Source organism: Anomaloglossus baeobatrachus, unplaced genomic scaffold (genome assembly GCF_048569485.1).
Source record: "Anomaloglossus baeobatrachus isolate aAnoBae1 unplaced genomic scaffold, aAnoBae1.hap1 Scaffold_3548, whole genome shotgun sequence".
Lineage (NCBI taxonomy): Eukaryota > Metazoa > Chordata > Amphibia > Anura > Aromobatidae > Anomaloglossus > Anomaloglossus baeobatrachus.
The window spans coordinates 20,624-42,204 of NW_027442906.1; the positions used below are offsets into that span (position 1 = coordinate 20,624).

Here is a 21,581-nt window from a genome sequence, read left to right on the forward strand (position 1 = left end):
CCACAAGGGACTCCACCATCTGCTCCAACACGTCCGGTTATGGGAGGAGGCCATCCTCCTCTTCCTGGGGTGGATTGGGATCCACAATGAACAGCTTGGAAGGTTCTGCGACAGGACTATCTTCCACCTTCCTTTTCCTTTGGCCTGTACCTGAGGAGACAAGAGCTGGAAAATCCTCCTCGGTGAAAAGTGCAAGAGTGCTGAGGTCCTCTGCTCTCATGGTCTGGGGAGGTAGAGTGGGCTTTGGGGGGGGGGTGAGGAGACCAACTGAGGAGTAGGGAAATGAGGTGGAGGTAGTGGAATCCTCAGTAGGGTTGGCCGGGGGGGGAGGGGTTTGGACAGGGGTGACAGGGGGGGGGACCAGGGAGGGGGCAACAGTTTTCTTACCCTTTTTCCTGGACTCCGTGGCTGCTGGGGCATCGGCTGGAGCCACGGTCGCCGGGTTCTTGGCCGCCTTGTCCTTGGCCTCTGTGGCCTTGGTCGTAGCTGCCTTGGTCGACGAAGCTGTGACTACCCGATACTGGGTCACCGCGGCAACCCTTGCCCAGGATTTCTCCCGCTGTGGGCAGTCCTTGTAAAGGTGGTCCGCCTGTCCACATAGGTTGCAAGTCTTCTTCTTTGGGCAGTCCTTGGAGCTGTGTCCCGTCACCCGGCAAACCCTGCAGGCGTCCTCCTTGCAGGTCTTCATCGAATGCCCTTTCCCGCCACATTTCCTGCAGTTGTGTGGCATGTCCGGGTAGTAGATGAGACCAAAGGAGTTTCCCAGAGAGAATGTCGGGGGCAGGTGCTGGAGACCATCCTCGGATGCTGGTTCCCTGTAGAGTCGAACGGTTACTGACCACTTACCCGTCCAGAATCCATTGCCGTTAAGGATGTGGGATGGCTCCCTCACCACTGTGCAGAGACGTCCCAGGAACGTGGAGATGTCTCTTCCTGGGGTGTGCGGGTTCCGCATGGAGACCGTGATCCTCTTCTCATCCCTCTGTATAGGACAGGATCCTAAAAAAGAATGAAAAGGGGAGTCCGGCATCGCTGCGTTCATCGCCTCCCAGTATCTCCTGCAGGCATTCACCGTGGCAAAGGTTACCAGAAAAATGCCAGTCATGAAGGTCTGGACACTCAGGGTTTCCGCCCTGGAGAAGCCCTGATCCAGAATCATCTTCTTGCAGAACACGTCGCTGGACATGTCCGGCAACCTACCATCCACCGCCTTTAGCTTCAGGGCGACCGTCTGCCGCATCCAAGGCTCCAGGGTTGGAGCCTTTTCAGGCGGCGTCCGGGCTCCCTCCGGCTGGCTGGCGTCGGAGGTAGGGGCCTCTTGGGCCGAAGAAGCCTCTGGATGAGCCTTCCTGGAGGTCCCTGGGTCCTGAGCCTTCTTGGCTGCCTTCTCTGGCTTGCTTGCCATGGCTGGTTCCTGCTTGAGTTCCCGGAGCTGGATCTTGGATTCTTCTCCGGGTGTCTTCTCCCGCTGTGTTCCTCCTCGAAGTTCCTCTGGTCTCCCCAAGTCTTCTCCGAGCCTTTGTCTTCTTGCTTCTTTCTGCCAAGCTCTTCTTCCGTCCGATCTCCCTCTTCCGGTCTCGGCTGGGCTTCGGAGCTCGTCTCCCTGATCGTATCTCGTCAAGTGTAGCTAGCTCAGTTTGTTCTGATAAGAACAGATACTACACTTGATCTTAGCCAAAAGGCCGAGAAGCGATAACCAGAATTGGTTTGGGCCTCGAGTGGCACCCTGGCCTATGCCGGACACATCTTAGGGAGAGAGAGCGAGAGGGAGACAAACCCACGCCTACACAAGACATTTTGTCACCCAAGCCAACCCTTGAAAAGGCTGCTTTGCAGAGCCAAAACAAGAAGAATGGTGCGTTTTGCAGCCGCCGCCCCCCACTGCAATGAATCTGAATAACTCCTCCTTTAGGGCGCAAGCAACTCCCCTCCCCCTTGCAGTCTTTCCAATTCACGATACAAAAAGACGGACAGGACAGGTTGCCTGACTTTCCGTCACTGCCACCCTTTGCCATCCTTACCCGTAGAAAGCCCTTTCATCATCCCCAAACCCTAATCTTTTCCCTTTCCTTCCCAGCCCCCAAACCCTGCCCTCTGTACCTTTCTCACCACCCGCTTCCCTTCTCCTGTCATCCCCCTACCACCCGGGAAAAAAAGAGATTGCCCCCTCCTTCCACTAGCCCACCCTCCCACCCAAAGAACAACTTCTTCTGCGCAGCTTGTTTTCTAGGCAGCAGCGCTATTGTGATGTCATCGGGGGGCATTGTGACAAGCCGCCAGTGTTCCGTCTCTTCATGTTGTGCACAGTTCAAACGGAAAATACATCAACAGGCAGACTACAGAAAAGCTTACTATCAAAGGTTAGAGGGGGGCTTTCTCAGAGGGCTTTTTACAGTTTTTCTATTCCCAATTAGCCGTTTAAGTGTACTTATTGAAAGTAGTAATTCTTTCATAGGCCGCCCTTTCTTAGTATTTGACGTTCCTTATATTGCGGTATGAGGCTTCGCAGTAGGTTGCAAACATTCATCACCCATGACTGTCCCCAATTGAGCTCAGAAGCTCAATGTCTATCATGACCTCTCTTTTAGAATGTCCAAGAGCAAGCAAACTATTCCTCCAGGAGAGGGCGCCAACAGACTACTAAAGAGATCATCATTACTCAAAGAAAACCCCAAAAACCAATGCATGATAGGAATAAACAGGTAACTTTCTTTGGAGTGGAAGCGGAGAGATCGCACCAGATGCCAATTCTAGATGTTATCACACCTGTGGTCACTGCAGCAGCAGGTGAATCCACTTTGTCCAAAAGGGATCTATTCCATTCAATTGCAAATGATCTAGATAAGACAGAGAACTGCAGCACGGGGACATAGCCGAGTTGGTCAGGTTGAGTGGTGATGAGTTTGCTATTTGGATGAATAAAGAAAGTCAAAAGTGTGAAAGATAAAAAACAAAAGGAGGAAGTGTGAAAAGTGAATGGGCCAAATTGAGGTGCATATGAAGACGTATGCTTTCTTCCAATTCATTAAATCGGGCTAATATGAATCAGGTGAATTGAGTTCTGCTTTTGGAAACTGGGTTAAGAAGGGGTGCACCGTTCCTGGAGGTACTGCAATACCAGGTCAATGCGTGGAGTGGACAGAGCAAGCTCTTTTTCCATCTCCCTGTTCTAAAAATCCATTTAATATATGGTCCCCAGATAGGGGACGTATCAGATATTAAACTGATAAGAACAGATACTACACTTGATCTTAGCCAAAAGGCCGAGAAGCGATAACCAGAATTGGTTTGGGCCTCGAGTGGCACCCTGGCCTATGCCGGACACATCTTAGGGAGAGAGAGCGAGAGGGAGACAAACCCACGCCTACACAAGACATTTTGTCACCCAAGCCAACCCTTGAAAAGGCTGCTTTGCAGAGCCAAAACAAGAAGAATGGTGCGTTTTGCAGCCGCCGCCCCCCACTGCAATGAATCTGAATAACTCCTCCTTTAGGGCGCAAGCAACTCCCCTCCCCCTTGCAGTCTTTCCAATTCACGATACAAAAAGACGGACAGGACAGGTTGCCTGACTTTCCGTCACTGCCACCCTTTGCCATCCTTACCCGTAGAAAGCCCTTTCATCATCCCCAAACCCTAATCTTTTCCCTTTCCTTCCCAGCCCCCAAACCCTGCCCTCTGTACCTTTCTCACCACCCGCTTCCCTTCTCCTGTCATCCCCCTACCACCCGGGAAAAAAAGAGATTGCCCCCTCCTTCCACTAGCCCACCCTCCCACCCAAAGAACAACTTCTTCTGCGCAGCTTGTTTTCTAGGCAGCAGCGCTATTGTGATGTCATCGGGGGGCATTGTGACAAGCCGCCAGTGTTCCGTCTCTTCATGTTGTGCACAGTTCAAACGGAAAATACATCAACAGGCAGACTACAGAAAAGCTTACTATCAAAGGTTAGAGGGGGGCTTTCTCAGAGGGCTTTTTACAGTTTTTCTATTCCCAATTAGCCGTTTAAGTGTACTTATTGAAAGTAGTAATTCTTTCATAGGCCGCCCTTTCTTAGTATTTGACGTTCCTTATATTGCGGTATGAGGCTTCGCAGTAGGTTGCAAACATTCATCACCCATGACTGTCCCCAATTGAGCTCAGAAGCTCAATGTCTATCATGACCTCTCTTTTAGAATGTCCAAGAGCAAGCAAACTATTCCTCCAGGAGAGGGCGCCAACAGACTACTAAAGAGATCATCATTACTCAAAGAAAACCCCAAAAACCAATGCATGATAGGAATAAACAGGTAACTTTCTTTGGAGTGGAAGCGGAGAGATCGCACCAGATGCCAATTCTAGATGTTATCACACCTGTGGTCACTGCAGCAGCAGGTGAATCCACTTTGTCCAAAAGGGATCTATTCCATTCAATTGCAAATGATCTAGATAAGACAGAGAACTGCAGCACGGGGACATAGCCGAGTTGGTCAGGTTGAGTGGTGATGAGTTTGCTATTTGGATGAATAAAGAAAGTCAAAAGTGTGAAAGATAAAAAACAAAAGGAGGAAGTGTGAAAAGTGAATGGGCCAAATTGAGGTGCATATGAAGACGTATGCTTTCTTCCAATTCATTAAATCGGGCTAATATGAATCAGGTGAATTGAGTTCTGCTTTTGGAAACTGGGTTAAGAAGGGGTGCACCGTTCCTGGAGGTACTGCAATACCAGGTCAATGCGTGGAGTGGACAGAGCAAGCTCTTTTTCCATCTCCCTGTTCTAAAAATCCATTTAATATATGGTCCCCAGATAGGGGACGTATCAGATATTAAACTGATAAGAACAGATACTACACTTGATCTTAGCCAAAAGGCCGAGAAGCGATAACCAGAATTGGTTTGGGCCTCGAGTGGCACCCTGGCCTATGCCGGACACATCTTAGGGAGAGAGAGCGAGAGGGAGACAAACCCACGCCTACACAAGACATTTTGTCACCCAAGCCAACCCTTGAAAAGGCTGCTTTGCAGAGCCAAAACAAGAAGAATGGTGCGTTTTGCAGCCGCCGCCCCCCACTGCAATGAATCTGAATAACTCCTCCTTTAGGGCGCAAGCAACTCCCCTCCCCCTTGCAGTCTTTCCAATTCACGATACAAAAAGACGGACAGGACAGGTTGCCTGACTTTCCGTCACTGCCACCCTTTGCCATCCTTACCCGTAGAAAGCCCTTTCATCATCCCCAAACCCTAATCTTTTCCCTTTCCTTCCCAGCCCCCAAACCCTGCCCTCTGTACCTTTCTCACCACCCGCTTCCCTTCTCCTGTCATCCCCCTACCACCCGGGAAAAAAAGAGATTGCCCCCTCCTTCCACTAGCCCACCCTCCCACCCAAAGAACAACTTCTTCTGCGCAGCTTGTTTTCTAGGCAGCAGCGCTATTGTGATGTCATCGGGGGGCATTGTGACAAGCCGCCAGTGTTCCGTCTCTTCATGTTGTGCACAGTTCAAACGGAAAATACATCAACAGGCAGACTACAGAAAAGCTTACTATCAAAGGTTAGAGGGGGGCTTTCTCAGAGGGCTTTTTACAGTTTTTCTATTCCCAATTAGCCGTTTAAGTGTACTTATTGAAAGTAGTAATTCTTTCATAGGCCGCCCTTTCTTAGTATTTGACGTTCCTTATATTGCGGTATGAGGCTTCGCAGTAGGTTGCAAACATTCATCACCCATGACTGTCCCCAATTGAGCTCAGAAGCTCAATGTCTATCATGACCTCTCTTTTAGAATGTCCAAGAGCAAGCAAACTATTCCTCCAGGAGAGGGCGCCAACAGACTACTAAAGAGATCATCATTACTCAAAGAAAACCCCAAAAACCAATGCATGATAGGAATAAACAGGTAACTTTCTTTGGAGTGGAAGCGGAGAGATCGCACCAGATGCCAATTCTAGATGTTATCACACCTGTGGTCACTGCAGCAGCAGGTGAATCCACTTTGTCCAAAAGGGATCTATTCCATTCAATTGCAAATGATCTAGATAAGACAGAGAACTGCAGCACGGGGACATAGCCGAGTTGGTCAGGTTGAGTGGTGATGAGTTTGCTATTTGGATGAATAAAGAAAGTCAAAAGTGTGAAAGATAAAAAACAAGGAGGAAGTGTGAAAAGTGAATGGGCCAAATTGAGGTGCATATGAAGACGTATGCTTTCTTCCAATTCATTAAATCGGGCTAATATGAATCAGGTGAATTGAGTTCTGCTTTTGGAAACTGGGTTAAGAAGGGGTGCACCGTTCCTGGAGGTACTGCAATACCAGGTCAATGCGTGGAGTGGACAGAGCAAGCTCTTTTTCCATCTCCCTGTTCTAAAAATCCATTTAATATATGGTCCCCAGATAGGGGACGTATCAGATATTAAACTGATAAGAACAGATACTACACTTGATCTTAGCCAAAAGGCCGAGAAGCGATAACCAGAATTGGTTTGGGCCTCGAGTGGCACCCTGGCCTATGCCGGACACATCTTAGGGAGAGAGAGCGAGAGGGAGACAAACCCACGCCTACACAAGACATTTTGTCACCCAAGCCAACCCTTGAAAAGGCTGCTTTGCAGAGCCAAAACAAGAAGAATGGTGCGTTTTGCAGCCGCCGCCCCCCACTGCAATGAATCTGAATAACTCCTCCTTTAGGGCGCAAGCAACTCCCCTCCCCCTTGCAGTCTTTCCAATTCACGATACAAAAAGACGGACAGGACAGGTTGCCTGACTTTCCGTCACTGCCACCCTTTGCCATCCTTACCCGTAGAAAGCCCTTTCATCATCCCCAAACCCTAATCTTTTCCCTTTCCTTCCCAGCCCCCAAACCCTGCCCTCTGTACCTTTCTCACCACCCGCTTCCCTTCTCCTGTCATCCCCCTACCACCCGGGAAAAAAAGAGATTGCCCCCTCCTTCCACTAGCCCACCCTCCCACCCAAAGAACAACTTCTTCTGCGCAGCTTGTTTTCTAGGCAGCAGCGCTATTGTGATGTCATCGGGGGGCATTGTGACAAGCCGCCAGTGTTCCGTCTCTTCATGTTGTGCACAGTTCAAACGGAAAATACATCAACAGGCAGACTACAGAAAAGCTTACTATCAAAGGTTAGAGGGGGGCTTTCTCAGAGGGCTTTTTACAGTTTTTCTATTCCCAATTAGCCGTTTAAGTGTACTTATTGAAAGTAGTAATTCTTTCATAGGCCGCCCTTTCTTAGTATTTGACGTTCCTTATATTGCGGTATGAGGCTTCGCAGTAGGTTGCAAACATTCATCACCCATGACTGTCCCCAATTGAGCTCAGAAGCTCAATGTCTATCATGACCTCTCTTTTAGAATGTCCAAGAGCAAGCAAACTATTCCTCCAGGAGAGGGCGCCAACAGACTACTAAAGAGATCATCATTACTCAAAGAAAACCCCAAAAACCAATGCATGATAGGAATAAACAGGTAACTTTCTTTGGAGTGGAAGCGGAGAGATCGCACCAGATGCCAATTCTAGATGTTATCACACCTGTGGTCACTGCAGCAGCAGGTGAATCCACTTTGTCCAAAAGGGATCTATTCCATTCAATTGCAAATGATCTAGATAAGACAGAGAACTGCAGCACGGGGACATAGCCGAGTTGGTCAGGTTGAGTGGTGATGAGTTTGCTATTTGGATGAATAAAGAAAGTCAAAAGTGTGAAAGATAAAAAACAAAAGGAGGAAGTGTGAAAAGTGAATGGGCCAAATTGAGGTGCATATGAAGACGTATGCTTTCTTCCAATTCATTAAATCGGGCTAATATGAATCAGGTGAATTGAGTTCTGCTTTTGGAAACTGGGTTAAGAAGGGGTGCACCGTTCCTGGAGGTACTGCAATACCAGGTCAATGCGTGGAGTGGACAGAGCAAGCTCTTTTTCCATCTCCCTGTTCTAAAAATCCATTTAATATATGGTCCCCAGATAGGGGACGTATCAGATATTAAACTGATAAGAACAGATACTACACTTGATCTTAGCCAAAAGGCCGAGAAGCGATAACCAGAATTGGTTTGGGCCTCGAGTGGCACCCTGGCCTATGCCGGACACATCTTAGGGAGAGAGAGCGAGAGGGAGACAAACCCACGCCTACACAAGACATTTTGTCACCCAAGCCAACCCTTGAAAAGGCTGCTTTGCAGAGCCAAAACAAGAAGAATGGTGCGTTTTGCAGCCGCCGCCCCCCACTGCAATGAATCTGAATAACTCCTCCTTTAGGGCGCAAGCAACTCCCCTCCCCCTTGCAGTCTTTCCAATTCACGATACAAAAAGACGGACAGGACAGGTTGCCTGACTTTCCGTCACTGCCACCCTTTGCCATCCTTACCCGTAGAAAGCCCTTTCATCATCCCCAAACCCTAATCTTTTCCCTTTCCTTCCCAGCCCCCAAACCCTGCCCTCTGTACCTTTCTCACCACCCGCTTCCCTTCTCCTGTCATCCCCCTACCACCCGGGAAAAAAAGAGATTGCCCCCTCCTTCCACTAGCCCACCCTCCCACCCAAAGAACAACTTCTTCTGCGCAGCTTGTTTTCTAGGCAGCAGCGCTATTGTGATGTCATCGGGGGGCATTGTGACAAGCCGCCAGTGTTCCGTCTCTTCATGTTGTGCACAGTTCAAACGGAAAATACATCAACAGGCAGACTACAGAAAAGCTTACTATCAAAGGTTAGAGGGGGGCTTTCTCAGAGGGCTTTTTACAGTTTTTCTATTCCCAATTAGCCGTTTAAGTGTACTTATTGAAAGTAGTAATTCTTTCATAGGCCGCCCTTTCTTAGTATTTGACGTTCCTTATATTGCGGTATGAGGCTTCGCAGTAGGTTGCAAACATTCATCACCCATGACTGTCCCCAATTGAGCTCAGAAGCTCAATGTCTATCATGACCTCTCTTTTAGAATGTCCAAGAGCAAGCAAACTATTCCTCCAGGAGAGGGCGCCAACAGACTACTAAAGAGATCATCATTACTCAAAGAAAACCCCAAAAACCAATGCATGATAGGAATAAACAGGTAACTTTCTTTGGAGTGGAAGCGGAGAGATCGCACCAGATGCCAATTCTAGATGTTATCACACCTGTGGTCACTGCAGCAGCAGGTGAATCCACTTTGTCCAAAAGGGATCTATTCCATTCAATTGCAAATGATCTAGATAAGACAGAGAACTGCAGCACGGGGACATAGCCGAGTTGGTCAGGTTGAGTGGTGATGAGTTTGCTATTTGGATGAATAAAGAAAGTCAAAAGTGTGAAAGATAAAAAACAAAAGGAGGAAGTGTGAAAAGTGAATGGGCCAAATTGAGGTGCATATGAAGACGTATGCTTTCTTCCAATTCATTAAATCGGGCTAATATGAATCAGGTGAATTGAGTTCTGCTTTTGGAAACTGGGTTAAGAAGGGGTGCACCGTTCCTGGAGGTACTGCAATACCAGGTCAATGCGTGGAGTGGACAGAGCAAGCTCTTTTTCCATCTCCCTGTTCTAAAAATCCATTTAATATATGGTCCCCAGATAGGGGACGTATCAGATATTAAACTGATAAGAACAGATACTACACTTGATCTTAGCCAAAAGGCCGAGAAGCGATAACCAGAATTGGTTTGGGCCTCGAGTGGCACCCTGGCCTATGCCGGACACATCTTAGGGAGAGAGAGCGAGAGGGAGACAAACCCACGCCTACACAAGACATTTTGTCACCCAAGCCAACCCTTGAAAAGGCTGCTTTGCAGAGCCAAAACAAGAAGAATGGTGCGTTTTGCAGCCGCCGCCCCCCACTGCAATGAATCTGAATAACTCCTCCTTTAGGGCGCAAGCAACTCCCCTCCCCCTTGCAGTCTTTCCAATTCACGATACAAAAAGACGGACAGGACAGGTTGCCTGACTTTCCGTCACTGCCACCCTTTGCCATCCTTACCCGTAGAAAGCCCTTTCATCATCCCCAAACCCTAATCTTTTCCCTTTCCTTCCCAGCCCCCAAACCCTGCCCTCTGTACCTTTCTCACCACCCGCTTCCCTTCTCCTGTCATCCCCCTACCACCCGGGAAAAAAAGAGATTGCCCCCTCCTTCCACTAGCCCACCCTCCCACCCAAAGAACAACTTCTTCTGCGCAGCTTGTTTTCTAGGCAGCAGCGCTATTGTGATGTCATCGGGGGGCATTGTGACAAGCCGCCAGTGTTCCGTCTCTTCATGTTGTGCACAGTTCAAACGGAAAATACATCAACAGGCAGACTACAGAAAAGCTTACTATCAAAGGTTAGAGGGGGGCTTTCTCAGAGGGCTTTTTACAGTTTTTCTATTCCCAATTAGCCGTTTAAGTGTACTTATTGAAAGTAGTAATTCTTTCATAGGCCGCCCTTTCTTAGTATTTGACGTTCCTTATATTGCGGTATGAGGCTTCGCAGTAGGTTGCAAACATTCATCACCCATGACTGTCCCCAATTGAGCTCAGAAGCTCAATGTCTATCATGACCTCTCTTTTAGAATGTCCAAGAGCAAGCAAACTATTCCTCCAGGAGAGGGCGCCAACAGACTACTAAAGAGATCATCATTACTCAAAGAAAACCCCAAAAACCAATGCATGATAGGAATAAACAGGTAACTTTCTTTGGAGTGGAAGCGGAGAGATCGCACCAGATGCCAATTCTAGATGTTATCACACCTGTGGTCACTGCAGCAGCAGGTGAATCCACTTTGTCCAAAAGGGATCTATTCCATTCAATTGCAAATGATCTAGATAAGACAGAGAACTGCAGCACGGGGACATAGCCGAGTTGGTCAGGTTGAGTGGTGATGAGTTTGCTATTTGGATGAATAAAGAAAGTCAAAAGTGTGAAAGATAAAAAACAAAAGGAGGAAGTGTGAAAAGTGAATGGGCCAAATTGAGGTGCATATGAAGACGTATGCTTTCTTCCAATTCATTAAATCGGGCTAATATGAATCAGGTGAATTGAGTTCTGCTTTTGGAAACTGGGTTAAGAAGGGGTGCACCGTTCCTGGAGGTACTGCAATACCAGGTCAATGCGTGGAGTGGACAGAGCAAGCTCTTTTTCCATCTCCCTGTTCTAAAAATCCATTTAATATATGGTCCCCAGATAGGGGACGTATCAGATATTAAACTGATAAGAACAGATTTTTGATTTAATGAAGCTTTCCAAAGCACCACAAAAAATGCATGACCGAAGTCACACCAAAAACAGTGCAAAGGCTAGGATTCGTGTGGACCCCACCGTGAGGAGAGGGTCCCCAAAAATCAACCCCGTCCCTCCGAGCCAGAAGGCCACAGCAAGGGTCAGGGATCTTCGGTGCTCCCCCAAGCCGAAGCCTGGTTGAGCCTTGTCGTTGCTCCCAGCGTCCACCCAGGCATCTTACCCAAGTGGAGTAGAGAGCTACTAGTTGTTGGTTTCGCAGCCGAAACTGCCCGGACCGTCAACCGGTGTTGGTTTCTCAGCCCAAGGCTAACCGGACCTCCAACCGGGTGTTGGTTTCTCAGCCAAAGCTGACCCAGACCTCCAACCGGGTGTTGGTTTCTCAGCCGAAGCTGACCCAGACCTCCAACCGGGTGTTAGTTTCTCAGCCCAAAGCTGACCAGACCTCCGACCGGGATTATAAAAATTTCCCTTCCTAGCCAGAAGGCCGGGATAGGATAATATGCTCAAAAAGTATGAAAAGGCAAGGTACGGTGTGCTACAGAGCCCAAGGCTTGCCGGGGTCCCAAGCCAGCAAGCTCAGACTCACTCCAGGGTCGTCAGTCCTGGGGCACGTTGTACCATAGCCCCCCACCCTTACTCAGTCTAATAGCCTCGATCCTGGTAGGGCCATGTTTTCCTCTAGATGAATATACTATCCACCCAGAGTACTAGCAAGCGCAACCTTCCAGTGTGCATTGTATCATTGTACTAAGGTGGCCTGGAGCTTAAACCACCTCTTCGAACAACACTACACTTGATCTTAGCCAAAAGGCCGAGAAGCGATAAGAACAGATACTACACTTGATCTTAGCCAAAAGGCCGAGAAGCGATAACCAGAATTGGTTTGGGCCTCGAGTGGCACCCTGGCCTATGCCGGACACATCTTAGGGAGAGAGAGCGAGAGGGAGACAAACCCACGCCTACACAAGACATTTTGTCACCCAAGCCAACCCTTGAAAAGGCTGCTTTGCAGAGCCAAAACAAGAAGAATGGTGCGTTTTGCAGCCGCCGCCCCCCACTGCAATGAATCTGAATAACTCCTCCTTTAGGGCGCAAGCAACTCCCCTCCCCCTTGCAGTCTTTCCAATTCACGATACAAAAAGACGGACAGGACAGGTTGCCTGACTTTCCGTCACTGCCACCCTTTGCCATCCTTACCCGTAGAAAGCCCTTTCATCATCCCCAAACCCTAATCTTTTCCCTTTCCTTCCCAGCCCCCAAACCCTGCCCTCTGTACCTTTCTCACCACCCGCTTCCCTTCTCCTGTCATCCCCCTACCACCCGGGAAAAAAAGAGATTGCCCCCTCCTTCCACTAGCCCACCCTCCCACCCAAAGAACAACTTCTTCTGCGCAGCTTGTTTTCTAGGCAGCAGCGCTATTGTGATGTCATCGGGGGGCATTGTGACAAGCCGCCAGTGTTCCGTCTCTTCATGTTGTGCACAGTTCAAACGGAAAATACATCAACAGGCAGACTACAGAAAAGCTTACTATCAAAGGTTAGAGGGGGGCTTTCTCAGAGGGCTTTTTACAGTTTTTCTATTCCCAATTAGCCGTTTAAGTGTACTTATTGAAAGTAGTAATTCTTTCATAGGCCGCCCTTTCTTAGTATTTGACGTTCCTTATATTGCGGTATGAGGCTTCGCAGTAGGTTGCAAACATTCATCACCCATGACTGTCCCCAATTGAGCTCAGAAGCTCAATGTCTATCATGACCTCTCTTTTAGAATGTCCAAGAGCAAGCAAACTATTCCTCCAGGAGAGGGCGCCAACAGACTACTAAAGAGATCATCATTACTCAAAGAAAACCCCAAAAACCAATGCATGATAGGAATAAACAGGTAACTTTCTTTGGAGTGGAAGCGGAGAGATCGCACCAGATGCCAATTCTAGATGTTATCACACCTGTGGTCACTGCAGCAGCAGGTGAATCCACTTTGTCCAAAAGGGATCTATTCCATTCAATTGCAAATGATCTAGATAAGACAGAGAACTGCAGCACGGGGACATAGCCGAGTTGGTCAGGTTGAGTGGTGATGAGTTTGCTATTTGGATGAATAAAGAAAGTCAAAAGTGTGAAAGATAAAAAACAAAAGGAGGAAGTGTGAAAAGTGAATGGGCCAAATTGAGGTGCATATGAAGACGTATGCTTTCTTCCAATTCATTAAATCGGGCTAATATGAATCAGGTGAATTGAGTTCTGCTTTTGGAAACTGGGTTAAGAAGGGGTGCACCGTTCCTGGAGGTACTGCAATACCAGGTCAATGCGTGGAGTGGACAGAGCAAGCTCTTTTTCCATCTCCCTGTTCTAAAAATCCATTTAATATATGGTCCCCAGATAGGGGACGTATCAGATATTAAACTGATAAGAACAGATTTTGATTTAATGAAGCTTTCCAAAGCACCGCAAAAAATGCATGACCGAAGTCACACCAAAAACAGTGCAAAGGCTAGGATTCGTGTGGACCCCTCCGTGAGGAGAGGGTCCCCAAAAATCAACCCCGTCCCTCCGAGCCAGAAGGCCACAGCAAGGGTCAGGGATCTTCGGTGCTCCCCCAAGCCGAAGCCTGGTTGAGCCTTGTCGTTGCTCCCAGCGTCCACCCAGGCATCTTACCCAAGTGGAGTAGAGAGCTACTAGTTGTTGGTTTCGCAGCCGAAACTGCCCGGACCGTCAACCGGTGTTGGTTTCTCAGCCCAAGGCTAACCGGACCTCCAACCGGGTGTTGGTTTCTCAGCCGAAGCTGACCCGGACCTCCAACCGGGTGTTGGTTTCTCAGCCGAAGCTGACCCAGACCTCCAACCGGGTGTTGGTTTCTCAGCCGAAGCTGACCCGGACCTCCAACCGGGTGTTGGTTTCTCAGCCCAAAGCTGAACGGACCTCCGACCATGATTATAAAAATTTCCCTTCCTAGCCAGAAGGCCGGGATAGAGCAATATGCTCAGAAAGTATGAAAGGGCAAGGTACGGTGTGCTACAGAGCCCAAGGCTCGCCGGGGTCCCAAGCCAGCAAGCTCAGACTCACTCCAGGGTCGTCAGTCCTGGGGCACATTGCACCATAGCCCCCACACTTACTCAGTCTAATAGCCTCGATCCTGGTAGGGCCATGTTTTCCTCTAGATGAATATACTATACATCAAGAGTACTAGCAAGCGCAACCTTCCAGTGTGCATTGCATCTGCCGAGCCTCACAGATACTACACTTGATCTTAGCCAAAAGGCCGAGAAGCGATAACCAGAATTGGTTTGGGCCTCGAGTGGCACCCTGGCCTATGCCGGACACATCTTAGGGAGAGAGAGCGAGAGGGAGACAAACCCACGCCTACACAAGACATTTTGTCACCCAAGCCAACCCTTGAAAAGGCTGCTTTGCAGAGCCAAAACAAGAAGAATGGTGCGTTTTGCAGCCGCCGCCCCCCACTGCAATGAATCTGAATAACTCCTCCTTTAGGGCGCAAGCAACTCCCCTCCCCCTTGCAGTCTTTCCAATTCACGATACAAAAAGACGGACAGGACAGGTTGCCTGACTTTCCGTCACTGCCACCCTTTGCCATCCTTACCCGTAGAAAGCCCTTTCATCATCCCCAAACCCTAATCTTTTCCCTTTCCTTCCCAGCCCCCAAACCCTGCCCTCTGTACCTTTCTCACCACCCGCTTCCCTTCTCCTGTCATCCCCCTACCACCCGGGAAAAAAAGAGATTGCCCCCTCCTTCCACTAGCCCACCCTCCCACCCAAAGAACAACTTCTTCTGCGCAGCTTGTTTTCTAGGCAGCAGCGCTATTGTGATGTCATCGGGGGGCATTGTGACAAGCCGCCAGTGTTCCGTCTCTTCATGTTGTGCACAGTTCAAACGGAAAATACATCAACAGGCAGACTACAGAAAAGCTTACTATCAAAGGTTAGAGGGGGGCTTTCTCAGAGGGCTTTTTACAGTTTTTCTATTCCCAATTAGCCGTTTAAGTGTACTTATTGAAAGTAGTAATTCTTTCATAGGCCGCCCTTTCTTAGTATTTGACGTTCCTTATATTGCGGTATGAGGCTTCGCAGTAGGTTGCAAACATTCATCACCCATGACTGTCCCCAATTGAGCTCAGAAGCTCAATGTCTATCATGACCTCTCTTTTAGAATGTCCAAGAGCAAGCAAACTATTCCTCCAGGAGAGGGCGCCAACAGACTACTAAAGAGATCATCATTACTCAAAGAAAACCCCAAAAACCAATGCATGATAGGAATAAACAGGTAACTTTCTTTGGAGTGGAAGCGGAGAGATCGCACCAGATGCCAATTCTAGATGTTATCACACCTGTGGTCACTGCAGCAGCAGGTGAATCCACTTTGTCCAAAAGGGATCTATTCCATTCAATTGCAAATGATCTAGATAAGACAGAGAACTGCAGCACGGGGACATAGCCGAGTTGGTCAGGTTGAGTGGTGATGAGTTTGCTATTTGGATGAATAAAGAAAGTCAAAAGTGTGAAAGATAAAAAACAAAAGGAGGAAGTGTGAAAAGTGAATGGGCCAAATTGAGGTGCATATGAAGACGTATGCTTTCTTCCAATTCATTAAATCGGGCTAATATGAATCAGGTGAATTGAGTTCTGCTTTTGGAAACTGGGTTAAGAAGGGGTGCACCGTTCCTGGAGGTACTGCAATACCAGGTCAATGCGTGGAGTGGACAGAGCAAGCTCTTTTTCCATCTCCCTGTTCTAAAAATCCATTTAATATATGGTCCCCAGATAGGGGACGTATCAGATATTAAACTGATAAGAACAGATACTACACTTGATCTTAGCCAAAAGGCCGAGAAGCGATAACCAGAATTGGTTTGGGCCTCGAGTGGCACCCTGGCCTATGCCGGACACATCTTAGGGAGAGAGAGCGAGAGGGAGACAAACCCACGCCTACACAAGACATTTTGTCACCCAAGCCAACCCTTGAAAAGGCTGCTTTGCAGAGCCAAAACAAGAAGAATGGTGCGTTTTGCAGCCGCCGCCCCCCACTGCAATGAATCTGAATAACTCCTCCTTTAGGGCGCAAGCAACTCCCCTCCCCCTTGCAGTCTTTCCAATTCACGATACAAAAAGACGGACAGGACAGGTTGCCTGACTTTCCGTCACTGCCACCCTTTGCCATCCTTACCCGTAGAAAGCCCTTTCATCATCCCCAAACCCTAATCTTTTCCCTTTCCTTCCCAGCCCCCAAACCCTGCCCTCTGTACCTTTCTCACCACCCGCTTCCCTTCTCCTGTCATCCCCCTACCACCCGGGAAAAAAAGAGATTGCCCCCTCCTTCCACTAGCCCACCCTCCCACCCAAAGAACAACTTCTTCTGCGCAGCTTGTTTTCTAGGCAGCAGCGCTATTGTGATGTCATCGGGGGGCATTGTGACAAGCCGCCAGTGTTCCGTCTCTTCATGTTGTGCACAGTTCAAACGGAAAATACATCAACAGGCAGACTACAGAAAAGCTTACTATCAAAGGTTAGAGGGGGGCTTTCTCAGAGGGCTTTTTACAGTTTTTCTATTCCCAATTAGCCGTTTAAGTGTACTTATTGAAAGTAGTAATTCTTTCATAGGCCGCCCTTTCTTAGTATTTGACGTTCCTTATATTGCGGTATGAGGCTTCGCAGTAGGTTGCAAACATTCATCACCCATGACTGTCCCCAATTGAGCTCAGAAGCTCAATGTCTATCATGACCTCTCTTTTAGAATGTCCAAGAGCAAGCAAACTATTCCTCCAGGAGAGGGCGCCAACAGACTACTAAAGAGATCATCATTACTCAAAGAAAACCCCAAAAACCAATGCATGATAGGAATAAACAGGTAACTTTCTTTGGAGTGGAAGCGGAGAGATCGCACCAGATGCCAATTCTAGATGTTATCACACCTGTGGTCACTGCAGCAGCAGGTGAATCCACTTTGTCCAAAAGGGATCTATTCCATTCAATTGCAAATGATCTAGATAAGACAGAGAACTGCAGCACGGGGACATAGCCGAGTTGGTCAGGTTGAGTGGTGATGAGTTTGCTATTTGGATGAATAAAGAAAGTCAAAAGTGTGAAAGATAAAAAACAAAAGGAGGAAGTGTGAAAAGTGAATGGGCCAAATTGAGGTGCATATGAAGACGTATGCTTTCTTCCAATTCATTAAATCGGGCTAATATGAATCAGGTGAATTGAGTTCTGCTTTTGGAAACTGGGTTAAGAAGGGGTGCACCGTTCCTGGAGGTACTGCAATACCAGGTCAATGCGTGGAGTGGACAGAGCAAGCTCTTTTTCCATCTCCCTGTTCTAAAAATCCATTTAATATATGGTCCCCAGATAGGGGACGTATCAGATATTAAACTGATAAGAACAGATACTACACTTGATCTTAGCCAAAAGGCCGAGAAGCGATAACCAGAATTGGTTTGGGCCTCGAGTGGCACCCTGGCCTATGCCGGACACATCTTAGGGAGAGAGAGCGAGAGGGAGACAAACCCACGCCTACACAAGACATTTTGTCACCCAAGCCAACCCTTGAAAAGGCTGCTTTGCAGAGCCAAAACAAGAAGAATGGTGCGTTTTGCAGCCGCCGCCCCCCACTGCAATGAATCTGAATAACTCCTCCTTTAGGGCGCAAGCAACTCCCCTCCCCCTTGCAGTCTTTCCAATTCACGATACAAAAAGACGGACAGGACAGGTTGCCTGACTTTCCGTCACTGCCACCCTTTGCCATCCTTACCCGTAGAAAGCCCTTTCATCATCCCCAAACCCTAATCTTTTCCCTTTCCTTCCCAGCCCCCAAACCCTGCCCTCTGTACCTTTCTCACCACCCGCTTCCCTTCTCCTGTCATCCCCCTACCACCCGGGAAAAAAAGAGATTGCCCCCTCCTTCCACTAGCCCACCCTCCCACCCAAAGAACAACTTCTTCTGCGCAGCTTGTTTTCTAGGCAGCAGCGCTATTGTGATGTCATCGGGGGGCATTGTGACAAGCCGCCAGTGTTCCGTCTCTTCATGTTGTGCACAGTTCAAACGGAAAATACATCAACAGGCAGACTACAGAAAAGCTTACTATCAAAGGTTAGAGGGGGGCTTTCTCAGAGGGCTTTTTACAGTTTTTCTATTCCCAATTAGCCGTTTAAGTGTACTTATTGAAAGTAGTAATTCTTTCATAGGCCGCCCTTTCTTAGTATTTGACGTTCCTTATATTGCGGTATGAGGCTTCGCAGTAGGTTGCAAACATTCATCACCCATGACTGTCCCCAATTGAGCTCAGAAGCTCAATGTCTATCATGACCTCTCTTTTAGAATGTCCAAGAGCAAGCAAACTATTCCTCCAGGAGAGGGCGCCAACAGACTACTAAAGAGATCATCATTACTCAAAGAAAACCCCAAAAACCAATGCATGATAGGAATAAACAGGTAACTTTCTTTGGAGTGGAAGCGGAGAGATCGCACCAGATGCCAATTCTAGATGTTATCACACCTGTGGTCACTGCAGCAGCAGGTGAATCCACTTTGTCCAAAAGGGATCTATTCCATTCAATTGCAAATGATCTAGATAAGACAGAGAACTGCAGCACGGGGACATAGCCGAGTTGGTCAGGTTGAGTGGTGATGAGTTTGCTATTTGGATGAATAAAGAAAGTCAAAAGTGTGAAAGATAAAAAACAAAAGGAGGAAGTGTGAAAAGTGAATGGGCCAAATTGAGGTGCATATGAAGACGTATGCTTTCTTCCAATTCATTAAATCGGGCTAATATGAATCAGGTGAATTGAGTTCTGCTTTTGGAAACTGGGTTAAGAAGGGGTGCACCGTTCCTGGAGGTACTGCAATACCAGGTCAATGCGTGGAGTGGACAGAGCAAGCTCTTTTTCCATCTCCCTGTTCTAAAAATCCATTTAATATATGGTCCCCAGATAGGGGACGTATCAGATATTAAACTGATAAGAACAGATACTACACTTGATCTTAGCCAAAAGGCCGAGAAGCGATAACCAGAATTGGTTTGGGCCTCGAGTGGCACCCTGGCCTATGCCGGACACATCTTAGGGAGAGAGAGCGAGAGGGAGACAAACCCACGCCTACACAAGACATTTTGTCACCCAAGCCAACCCTTGAAAAGGCTGCTTTGCAGAGCCAAAACAAGAAGAATGGTGCGTTTTGCAGCCGCCGCCCCCCACTGCAATGAATCTGAATAACTCCTCCTTTAGGGCGCAAGCAACTCCCCTCCCCCTTGCAGTCTTTCCAATTCACGATACAAAAAGACGGACAGGACAGGTTGCCTGACTTTCCGTCACTGCCACCCTTTGCCATCCTTACCCGTAGAAAGCCCTTTCATCATCCCCAAACCCTAATCTTTTCCCTTTCCTTCCCAGCCCCCAAACCCTGCCCTCTGTACCTTTCTCACCACCCGCTTCCCTTCTCCTGTCATCCCCCTACCACCCGGGAAAAAAAGAGATTGCCCCCTCCTTCCACTAGCCCACCCTCCCACCCAAAGAACAACTTCTTCTGCGCAGCTTGTTTTCTAGGCAGCAGCGCTATTGTGATGTCATCGGGGGGCATTGTGACAAGCCGCCAGTGTTCCGTCTCTTCATGTTGTGCACAGTTCAAACGGAAAATACATCAACAGGCAGACTACAGAAAAGCTTACTATCAAAGGTTAGAGGGGGGCTTTCTCAGAGGGCTTTTTACAGTTTTTCTATTCCCAATTAGCCGTTTAAGTGTACTTATTGAAAGTAGTAATTCTTTCATAGGCCGCCCTTTCTTAGTATTTGACGTTCCTTATATTGCGGTATGAGGCTTCGCAGTAGGTTGCAAACATTCATCACCCATGACTGTCCCCAATTGAGCTCAGAAGCTCAATGTCTATCATGACCTCTCTTTTAGAATGTCCAAGAGCAAGCAAACTATTCCTCCAGGAGAGGGCGCCAACAGACTACTAAAGAGATCATCATTACTCAAAGAAAACCCCAAAAACCAATGCATGATAGGAATAAACAGGTAACTTTCTTTGGAGTGGAAGCGGAGAGATCGCACCAGATGCCAATTCTAGATGTTATCACACCTGTGGTCACTGCAGCAGCAGGTGAATCCACTTTGTCCAAAAGGGATCTATTCCATTCAATTGCAAATGATCTAGATAAGACAGAGAACTGCAGCACGGGGACATAGCCGAGTTGGTCAGGTTGAGTGGTGATGAGTTTGCTATTTGGATGAATAAAGAAAGTCAAAAGTGTGAAAGATAAAAAACAAAAGGAGGAAGTGTGAAAAGTGAATGGGCCAAATTGAGGTGCATATGAAGACGTATGCTTTCTTCCAATTCATTAAATCGGGCTAATATGAATCAGGTGAATTGAGTTCTGCTTTTGGAAACTGGGTTAAGAAGGGGTGCACCGTTCCTGGAGGTACTGCAATACCAGGTCAATGCGTGGAGTGGACAGAGCAAGCTCTTTTTCCATCTCCCTGTTCTAAAAATCCATTTAATATATGGTCCCCAGATAGGGGACGTATCAGATATTAAACTGATAAGAACAGATACTACACTTGATCTTAGCCAAAAGGCCGAGAAGCGATAACCAGAATTGGTTTGGGCCTCGAGTGGCACCCTGGCCTATGCCGGACACATCTTAGGGAGAGAGAGCGAGAGGGAGACAAACCCACGCCTACACAAGACATTTTGTCACCCAAGCCAACCCTTGAAAAGGCTGCTTTGCAGAGCCAAAACAAGAAGAATGGTGCGTTTTGCAGCCGCCGCCCCCCACTGCAATGAATCTGAATAACTCCTCCTTTAGGGCGCAAGCAACTCCCCTCCCCCTTGCAGTCTTTCCAATTCACGATACAAAAAGACGGACAGGACAGGTTGCCTGACTTTCCGTCACTGCCACCCTTTGCCATCCTTACCCGTAGAAAGCCCTTTCATCATCCCCAAACCCTAATCTTTTCCCTTTCCTTCCCAGCCCCCAAACCCTGCCCTCTGTACCTTTCTCACCACCCGCTTCCCTTCTCCTGTCATCCCCCTACCACCCGGGAAAAAAAGAGATTGCCCCCTCCTTCCACTAGCCCACCCTCCCACCCAAAGAACAACTTCTTCTGCGCAGCTTGTTTTCTAGGCAGCAGCGCTATTGTGATGTCATCGGGGGGCATTGTGACAAGCCGCCAGTGTTCCGTCTCTTCATGTTGTGCACAGTTCAAACGGAAAATACATCAACAGGCAGACTACAGAAAAGCTTACTATCAAAGGTTAGAGGGGGGCTTTCTCAGAGGGCTTTTTACAGTTTTTCTATTCCCAATTAGCCGTTTAAGTGTACTTATTGAAAGTAGTAATTCTTTCATAGGCCGCCCTTTCTTAGTATTTGACGTTCCTTATATTGCGGTATGAGGCTTCGCAGTAGGTTGCAAACATTC

At 48.0% G+C, this 21,581-nt stretch overlaps 11 non-coding genes and 3 pseudogenes across 11 annotated transcripts; all 14 read right to left on the reverse strand.

Annotated features, from left to right (window-relative positions):
- Nucleotides 1-1,604: 1,604 nt before the first annotated feature.
- LOC142272744 (U2 spliceosomal RNA) lies at nucleotides 1,605-1,694 on the reverse strand (annotated as a pseudogene).
- A 1,390-nt stretch (nucleotides 1,695-3,084) lies between these two features.
- LOC142272709 (U2 spliceosomal RNA) lies at nucleotides 3,085-3,275 on the reverse strand. Its single transcript, XR_012737525.1, has one exon. It is a non-coding gene; the product is annotated as a U2 spliceosomal RNA (small nuclear RNA).
- A 1,390-nt stretch (nucleotides 3,276-4,665) lies between these two features.
- On the reverse strand, nucleotides 4,666-4,856 carry LOC142272710 (U2 spliceosomal RNA). Its single transcript, XR_012737526.1, has one exon. It is a non-coding gene; the product is annotated as a U2 spliceosomal RNA (small nuclear RNA).
- A 1,388-nt stretch (nucleotides 4,857-6,244) lies between these two features.
- LOC142272712 (U2 spliceosomal RNA) lies at nucleotides 6,245-6,435 on the reverse strand. Its single transcript, XR_012737527.1, has one exon. It is a non-coding gene; the product is annotated as a U2 spliceosomal RNA (small nuclear RNA).
- Nucleotides 6,436-7,825: 1,390 nt separating this feature from the next.
- Nucleotides 7,826-8,016, reverse strand: LOC142272713 (U2 spliceosomal RNA). The gene has a single exon (XR_012737528.1). It is a non-coding gene; the product is annotated as a U2 spliceosomal RNA (small nuclear RNA).
- A 1,390-nt stretch (nucleotides 8,017-9,406) lies between these two features.
- Nucleotides 9,407-9,597, reverse strand: LOC142272714 (U2 spliceosomal RNA). Its single transcript, XR_012737529.1, has one exon. It is a non-coding gene; the product is annotated as a U2 spliceosomal RNA (small nuclear RNA).
- A 1,390-nt stretch (nucleotides 9,598-10,987) lies between these two features.
- On the reverse strand, nucleotides 10,988-11,180 carry LOC142272738 (U2 spliceosomal RNA). Its single transcript, XR_012737550.1, has one exon. It is a non-coding gene; the product is annotated as a U2 spliceosomal RNA (small nuclear RNA).
- A 685-nt stretch (nucleotides 11,181-11,865) lies between these two features.
- LOC142272743 (U2 spliceosomal RNA) lies at nucleotides 11,866-12,029 on the reverse strand (annotated as a pseudogene).
- A 1,390-nt stretch (nucleotides 12,030-13,419) lies between these two features.
- LOC142272741 (U2 spliceosomal RNA) lies at nucleotides 13,420-13,615 on the reverse strand. Its single transcript, XR_012737552.1, has one exon. It is a non-coding gene; the product is annotated as a U2 spliceosomal RNA (small nuclear RNA).
- A 684-nt stretch (nucleotides 13,616-14,299) lies between these two features.
- On the reverse strand, nucleotides 14,300-14,426 carry LOC142272746 (U2 spliceosomal RNA; annotated as a pseudogene).
- Nucleotides 14,427-15,816: 1,390 nt separating this feature from the next.
- On the reverse strand, nucleotides 15,817-16,007 carry LOC142272716 (U2 spliceosomal RNA). Its single transcript, XR_012737531.1, has one exon. It is a non-coding gene; the product is annotated as a U2 spliceosomal RNA (small nuclear RNA).
- A 1,390-nt stretch (nucleotides 16,008-17,397) lies between these two features.
- Nucleotides 17,398-17,588, reverse strand: LOC142272718 (U2 spliceosomal RNA). The gene has a single exon (XR_012737532.1). It is a non-coding gene; the product is annotated as a U2 spliceosomal RNA (small nuclear RNA).
- A 1,390-nt stretch (nucleotides 17,589-18,978) lies between these two features.
- LOC142272719 (U2 spliceosomal RNA) lies at nucleotides 18,979-19,169 on the reverse strand. Its single transcript, XR_012737533.1, has one exon. It is a non-coding gene; the product is annotated as a U2 spliceosomal RNA (small nuclear RNA).
- Nucleotides 19,170-20,559: 1,390 nt separating this feature from the next.
- LOC142272720 (U2 spliceosomal RNA) lies at nucleotides 20,560-20,750 on the reverse strand. Its single transcript, XR_012737534.1, has one exon. It is a non-coding gene; the product is annotated as a U2 spliceosomal RNA (small nuclear RNA).
- Nucleotides 20,751-21,581: the final 831 nt, after the last annotated feature.